We start from the raw sequence: 8,140 nt of genomic DNA, 5'->3' as shown, positions 1-8,140 counted from the left end.
TGTCCTTATTCGGTTTTAATTTGTCGGCTGTCATCCATTTACCAATGTAGTTTGAACTGACCCATCTCTTTGTTCCAATGAAGTAGATTTAAAAAACAGATACATCGATCTGCGTGTCATCAGCGTACAGATGGTATTTGACACCATGTTCACGTACAATGTCTCCAAGAGGTGCAGTATATAAAACATACAAGATTGGGCCAAGGACGGACCCCTGGGGTACACCAAACTCCAGATTACGACATGAAGAGGTACTTTCCTTTCCCTGATGCTTACACACTGTTTCCTATTAGTGAGGTAAGATCGAAACCAATTCAAAGCAGTGTCTTTGATGCCAAAGCGATGTTCCAATCTGTTCAACAGAATAGAACGATCTACAGTATCAAACGTCGAAGATAAATCAAACAACAGACTGAATAGTGCTGGAATTATCATCAATGGCCCTCAAGATATCATTTGTAACTCTCAACAATGCACTCTCAGTGCTAAGATTCTTCTCATATGCCGACTGAAAAACTTCATTGAGCCCATTAACAGTAAGATAATCATTCAGCTGAAATGCAACCGCCCTCTCAATAATTTTCGAGAGAAAAGGAAGGTTGCAGACTGATCGAAAATTCTTGAATTCTCATGGTTCATGTGAGTTTTTTTTAAATGTAGGAGTGATAATTGCCAGCTTGAGAAGATCAGGTACCCAAGCAGTTTGCAGTTGTTCGCGCGAGAATGAAGAGTGTATCTAACTTTCAGCGTGTTTGTGCTTCGGAGCAGGGTAAATGCAAAGGCAGCTAAGTATTTAATGCTTTTAAAAGATTTCGCTTTGTGCACGTTAAATAAATTTAACGAATTCATAAGTCATTGGTGCATCTCGATCCTTTCACTTGTTAGAAATAATCGATTACGCTCAGTTAGAAACATTTTAATCTAGTCACTATTTAAGACTGGGATGGGAAAACGTTGTCTTCTTCCTTAGGCTATCAGAAAAGACTTCAACCCACCTATCACCGAGCCCTACTATTACCTTTCCCACATTGACATATGATGAATACTGGCAACTAAACTGTCGTTCGGGTAACTTAAAACATGTCTGGTGTATTCGTCAAAACATCTGGTGTACTCAAAGTAAGACAACCGTTCTTTCTTAAAACCAGACAATTACTTTTGCCAATACATTTGTTGTTCCCGCAAGTCAACTATTGACATCGATCTCTTCACACTTTCGGACGTTTGACCCACACGCTCACGTCCTACCTAAGGAGAAAGATACTTTCTTGCAAGTAATCAAACACTGTCTCCCGCTCGTGGCTAATATCCCTTGTTTCCACACGCCTTCTCCATTGTATCTTGTCTCTTGAAGCTCCGGATCACCCACAATTTGCGGGTCAATCAAGGGTTCACCGAGCTCTCAAAGAGCTCCCGGTCTCTAAGGGTCGATTTACACGGTACGATTTTTGTCGCATGCGACAAGCTTACGACAGGCCTACAACTCGTTTACGATTGTAGCGTACGTCAGAAATAATGTCGTAACATTTAAAAACATATTTTGACAATCGTCATGTCGTAGGCCTGTCGTGAGCTTGTCGCATGCGACAAAATCGTATCGTGTAAATCGGCCCTTAAAATTCGCGCTAGTCATGAATGTTTGTTTGTTATTTATTTGTTCGAGCAGGTTGAAGTATTGGCAGCTATTCAGCTGATGTGGACCTGCTATACCCACCCACCCATACACTCACGAAAGACAGCCACAACACCGGGAACTTCATTCCCTACTCTTCTCGAATAGTGTGTGGGTTCTTTAACGTCCCACAAGGAACTTATGAACATGAAAGATGTGAGATGGGCCTACGGTATATAGTCCTTATCCGAGAAGACTTGAAAGTGTAACCATTTGCGGATGTTATTACAAAAACAGCACTTTCTCCTCAGTTATTGTAAGACCCTGAGTGTTGGTCCGGCCGGAGTCGAACTCACGATCTCCAAAATGGCAGCCCGGTGCTCAACCAATTGAGCCACCGGAGCGCGGTTAATGATTGTTGTTTCGTATGACTGGTCTATTGTTATTCAGTCAGTGGGCTGAAAACAATAGCTCACTCGACAAGAACGTGCCATTTTCAAAATTTGGTCGTTTTTGGCAAAGTTAATAGAGGGAGACTTAACAGGAACAGTTGCATAATATTTGTGATAAAACTTCTCCAAGTCTCCATTCTTTTAAAACCCATCATACATTGATTTTATGCTAGTGAATTCAAAACGTCCTTCCTCTGGCTGTTGAAAAGACTACTTGCTTAGTTCATCCCTCAAGCTCTGTGAACACTTCAGCTTCATTTATTTTCCTGATTGCGGAATCCACAACTTCAGCAAGTAAGCTGATTCTCTTAGGCAGACTAGATCCTTCGTGAAGACTACTGTGTTTCAAAATTCTGTGTCGTTCATAAGCTCCTTTGGTTTTATATTTTTTCCCACAGTCTTTGCAGATAATTTCTTGTTGTTGGACCTACAACAGAACAAATAAAATAATTACGATTCGTGCAACATCACAAAGCTAAAACCAACTAAAACTCGATGTTATACAGCGGTTTCCAGCCAGATTTTTAAGGCACGTCTTCTCATATTAAACGAGCCAGTCAGTGTAAAACATGTTCTTAGCTTCTACAGAAACACTGATCAGTCATTGCAGGAAGGACATGCATATTTAAGTTAAATGTTTGGGTTTTATAGACTCGAGTGACTCGAGTAACTTGCCATACCCCAAATATTAAACAAGCGAACGTTTTGGGTCGGTAGCAAGAAATTCGAATAGTAAATTAGCACAATTTGAACTTACATTGTTAGCTGTTCGCGCCAAAACTCGGGCACGTGACACGTTGCGTTACACGTGATGGACTGACTTTGGTACTGTTTTGAGTTTGAGTTACGTCATTGTCTTTTGTTGAGAATAAATCGTCTCGAAAATTTACCGTTTTGTCGCCTTGAAACTACGTGAAATCACCCGGAACATCTGTTAGCAGAGCGAGGCTCATGGTACGTAACACTGAACGTTTGCTTTGATGAATTTTGGTTTGATATGAAGAGTGTGTGAGTTGAAATGTCATCGAATGAACTTAATCATGAACCCGACCACGTGCAATATGTGGACGAACAAGAAATGCCGTCGTCGTTGGGCCCAGCCGTTCTGACAATTTTCGAAAGGAAAAGGCTAAGAGCAAGTTATCTCGCCGAAAGGCTACGCTCACGAGGCATATTAACGTCGCTGAGAATCTTCTGAAGTCGCGTGGAAGCCGAAGGAAACTACGCGAACTAGCCGCGAAAATTGAAGAAGCGGTTGAAGAACTCGAGCGGGTCAGCAAAGAATACGAATCATTTTTGGAACTTGAAGGATTGCCGGAGCACCTCACGCTAACGGAAAATGCCACCGAAAGAGCAAATTTGTGTCTCGAAAGCAATGAAATTTCGGTAGTGAATATGCGCCCTCGCTCCGATTTGAGTCAGCCAGCGCGTCGTGCGCGGCGCAGTGAAAGTGAGAGGCGTGCACGTGTCATGGATCTACAAGTTGAACAAGCAAAGAGCGAAGCTCAAGTCCGACTGGAAGAGGAGCGCAAGCGAGCCGAAAATCTCGAACAAGAAAGGCAATTACAGGAACACCGACGCATAAGAGAACTCGAATACGAAGCCGAAAAATTGCGATTAGAAGCTTAAGGTAAAGGGGACCCAGAAGATCTTGAGAGCCGTTTGCGAGATTTTGAAAATGCCGAGGAGGAAACTGTTTACATTGACATTAAACCCCAAATATCGGAAAATGTAGAAAATCGTGAAAACCCAGATGTCCCTTTACCTCAGCAAAATGTGAAGTTGCCGTCTCCGATTAAATCGTCCACTTTGTGCAAGCAAATTCCCCAAATCGATCAAGCTTATTGTGACACGGAAGAACGCCTCGATGTTTCGTGGATCAAAGAGCTCTCGGCTAAGCAGTGTACGACAACTGGAGAAAAGAACTTACAGTCGACACCAGCGTTCGTGAAATCGATACCGCGTTTAGAGCTACCACGCTTTTCAGGGGATCCTCTAGAGTGGCCTCAGTTCATGTCACTGTTTAATTGTATGGTACATGACCAACCTCTCAGCGATACAGAGAGTGTGACTTACCTCCAGAGGGCCCTTGTCGGAAATGCGAAGAGAGCTATCGGAGGGATGCTGAATCATGGTCATCTCCATAAGGCAGCACTGACAGAACTCGAAGAGCAATTTGGAAATGAGGAACTTGTTGCTGGAGTCTTCATGAAGACCGTACTTGATCACCCGATTGTTGCTGATGGAGACGTAACACAGCTTCGTTCATTCTACAACACGCTACACAATGCAGTCGCCACGATGAAGAGTTCGGGATACTCTCATGATTGGCATCTTCGACTAACACGCGTGCTGCGTTTCAGAAATTACCTGACCCGTTAAAGGAAAAGTGGGGAGAAAGGAAGATTGAGATACATCCTACTTTTCCCACATTAGTTGATTTTGACCAATGGCTCCGTACGAGAATACGTGTCAAAACGTTAGTCAGTGAACCCTTACCAAGCCACGGTACGCCGCCGAAGGGCAGAAGATCTGGCTATAGAAGACCGCCGTGAAAGGGAGATCAAGGCATCGACAACCGTCAAGAGCAGCTACACAGATGCTCGTCCCTAGCTACAGGTGCCATGACAGGTAACCAGAGCTTTCTCATTGCCAACACCTGTCTGATATGCAACAAGAAACGCAAGATTGAGAAGTGCGACAAATTCATAGCGATGGATGTGAATCAGAGAGCTCAGTTAGGCAAGGAAAAGAGGTTGTGCTTTTCCTGCTTCAAGTCAGCAGACCACCAATCACGTGACTGCTCGCGCAAGAAACGGTGTGATGTGGAAGCCTGTAACAAATACCAACACCCGCTAATCCACGGCGTGGCACCGGTTTTCGTTGCTCCGCCACCTTTGAACAGCGCGTCACCCGTCTCGACTTTGAACGCCGTAGCACCTGTCTTCGTCGGAGCTTCGTCTGTGAACTGCTCCCCCTCTGCTGTTCTGCTGCAAATCGTACCCATAGCAGTTGCGACCGCCAGCAGGTAAAAAGTAAATACATTTGCCCTGCTGGACTCTGGTAGCCAAACTTCGATTATCTTGGAAGAATTTGCTGACGCTATCGGTCTGGTTGGTAAGGATAGCCCTTTACAACTTGGCACTATTAACTTGCCTGGTGAACCAATACGTTCGAGAAAAGTGTCATTCCACGTTGGTGCCGCTGAAGGACCAGAAATAGGTGTCCAGATAACCGTAGAAGAAGCCTGGACAATACCACAGTTGAACCTGCCCTCGCAAAGAGTTACGCGTACAATCATGCAGGATTTCCCGCACCTGACTGATCTTGACATCCCCGAAGTCGATTCCGAAGACGTGACAATTTTTCTGGGAGCAAACGTATTGGAGGCAATATTGCAGCATGATGTATGAAGAGGTCGTCCAGGGCAGCCCTTTTCAATTCTCGCAGCCTTTGGTAGGACCCTTGCTGGCTCAGTTAAATCAATCGTGAAACCCGAACGTCTACATGTTATGCATGTGCACCGAGTCCTGCATGTTGAAGAGTCGTTGAGCAAACAAGTAGAAGACTGGTGGCGAACAGAATCCTTTGGTACAATGTATGAAGACGTGACACCCCGTTCCCGTGAAGACAACTTTAGAGAGAACTGTGAAGCATGTGTGCGACAGATATGAAGTCGGGATATTATGGAGAGAAGGAGAGGTAAAGTTTCCTGATAACCGCCTCATGGCTGAAAACGACTGGAGTCTACCGAAAGGAAACTGAAGCGTGACGAGGAGCTAGCGAACAAATATTGTGCCATTATTGAAGACTATGTTGACAAGGGTTATGCGCGAAAGCTTACCCCTGAAGAGGCATCTGTCCCAACCCCGAAACAGTGGTTTCTGCCGCACCATCCAGTCCGTAAACCCAACAAGCCGGAAAAAGTCCGAATCGTCATGGATGCAGATGCCAAAAATGACGGAGTATCCCTGAATGACAAACTTCCCATTGGGTCCAATCTCCTAAATAGCCTAGTGGGTGTGTTGTTGCGATTTAGAGAACAGCGTGTTGGCTTAGCCGCTGACATCGAAGCCATGTTTCATCAGGTTCAAATCATAGAAGAAGCTCAGCCCGCCCTGAGATTCTTGTGGCGGAACCTGGAACTGGAACGCCACCCTGATACGTATCAGATGCTCGTCATGATTTTCGGAGCTGGGTCTTCCCCGTGTATGGCGAACTATGTATTGAGAAAGACAGCGTTTTCTGCTGACACGATCAAGTCAGTTGAGAAGAATTTCTACATGGATGACTTTCTGAAATCCGTATGTGACGGAACCACTGCAGTGCGAATGTTCCGTGAAATTACCTCTCACTTGGCGCGTGGAGGTTTCAGGTTGACAAAGTGGATCAGTCCCTCGCGTGAAGTCCTGTCGCAGATTCATCCTCAAGGGAAAGCTAGCCTGTCAGTCGATTTAAACTTCGATGAACTACCAATTGAATGCACATTGGGTCTGAAATGGAACACTGAAACAGACTGTTTTTCGTTTCTCTATTTACTCACATCAGACACCTGAGTCAACCAAGCGCGGAGTCTTAAGTCGCCTATCAACGGTATTCGACCCACTGGGAGTGCTAGCTCCATACATGCTGCCTGTGACATGTCTAGTCCAATCGTTATGGCGTAAGAGCAAAGACTGGGACAAGCCCTTAGATGAAGGGGACCAGAGTATCTGGAAGGATTGGCTCGAAGACCTGATGGGACTGAGTGAATTTGGAACTGTCTCGTTGTTTCTGCGTTAACACGTGTCCTGAAGCGTCGATACAGCTTCATGTATTCGCCGACGCGTTTGAAAGGGGCTTTGGTGCTGTGTGTTACGCTAGATACTCACTTCCTGATGGCGCGATTAAGGTTTGTTTGTTATGGCGAGGAATCGTGTGACACCCCTAAAGCAGGTAAGCATACCTCGTTTAGAGCTTGAAGCAGCTGTCTTAGCCGTAAGGTTGTACTGCGTGGTCAAGCAAGAGTTGACTGTCAACATCAAAGATGCCATATTTTGGAGTGACTCGAAAACTGTGTTGCAGTACATAGCTAACGAAAGCCGACGTTTTCACACATTCGTGGACAACTGGGTCTCGGAGATTCACGACACAACCGACCCGACACAGTTGAGGCACGTTCCCGGTCACTGTAATCCTGCTGACGATTGCACCCGAGGCCTTCGAGTGGCAGATTTGGATCACCATTGACGATGGCTCAACGGCCCTGCCTTCCTGTCCAAATCAGAAGAGCACTGGCCTCAAGATACGTTTATTGGACCCCTCCGTGAAAATTATGATGAAGTAAAATTCTCCTCCTGGACAAGATTCCGTCGTGTCCTGGTGTGGATTTGTCGTTTCGTCCAAAACTGTAAAAGAAAGGCAGAGTATCGCGTTCTGTCGTCTCTTACCGCCACAGAAATTCACAACGCAGAGATGACCGCCGTGCGAAAAAGTCAAAGAGACTCGTTTCATCTTGACATTGAAGCCTTAAGAGCAAACAAGCGACTACCAGTTACAAGCAGACTCAGCGCCCTTAACCCCTACGTCGATGAAGCAGAATGCTTGAGGGTAGGCGTCGACACCCTTTGATACTGGATCCGAAGCACGAGATACACTGGAGATAACGCGTCTAATTGTAATGCACAATCACCTCCGTTTGTACTGTACAAGTAACACCACGTTTTGAACGAGCTGAGACGGAAGCATCGGATCCTGAAAGGGCTGGCCACGGTTCAAAGGATTTCGTCAAGTTGTCCGTCGTGCCGTAGGCTACAAGCGAAACCCGAACCGCCTGTCATGGCTGATCTGCCCGATTCGAGACTGGGATATCAGCAGCCGCCCTTTGCAAATACCGGAGTTGACTACTTTGGCCCAATATTTGTACGCCATGGAAGGAAAACAGAAAAGCGCTTCGGTGTGCTTTTTACGTGCTTGACTACGTGGGCGGTACAACTTGAAATAGCTCACTCGTTGGATTCTTGCTTGATGGCAGTAAGAAGGATGATGGCTTGACACGGAAGGCCAGCCAATATTTTGTCGGATAACGGTACTAACT

General features: G+C 45.5%; 1 long non-coding RNA gene across 2 annotated transcripts in view; it reads right to left on the bottom strand.

The window, feature by feature from the left end:
• Positions 1–1,019: 1,019 nt before the first annotated feature.
• Positions 1,020–8,140, bottom strand: part of LOC138060734 (uncharacterized) — a 10,825-nt gene continuing 3,704 nt past the window's right edge. For both annotated transcript variants that reach the window (XR_011134416.1, XR_011134415.1), the window contains one exon: positions 1,020–2,491. This is a non-coding gene — a long non-coding RNA (uncharacterized lncRNA). The remainder of the gene's footprint in view (positions 2,492–8,140) is intronic.

This window comes from Montipora capricornis, chromosome 8, assembly GCF_036669925.1.
Source record: "Montipora capricornis isolate CH-2021 chromosome 8, ASM3666992v2, whole genome shotgun sequence".
Lineage (NCBI taxonomy): Eukaryota > Metazoa > Cnidaria > Anthozoa > Scleractinia > Acroporidae > Montipora > Montipora capricornis.
The sequence above is the reverse complement of the archived record's forward strand: the minus strand, read 5'-3'. Positions and strand labels throughout refer to the sequence as shown.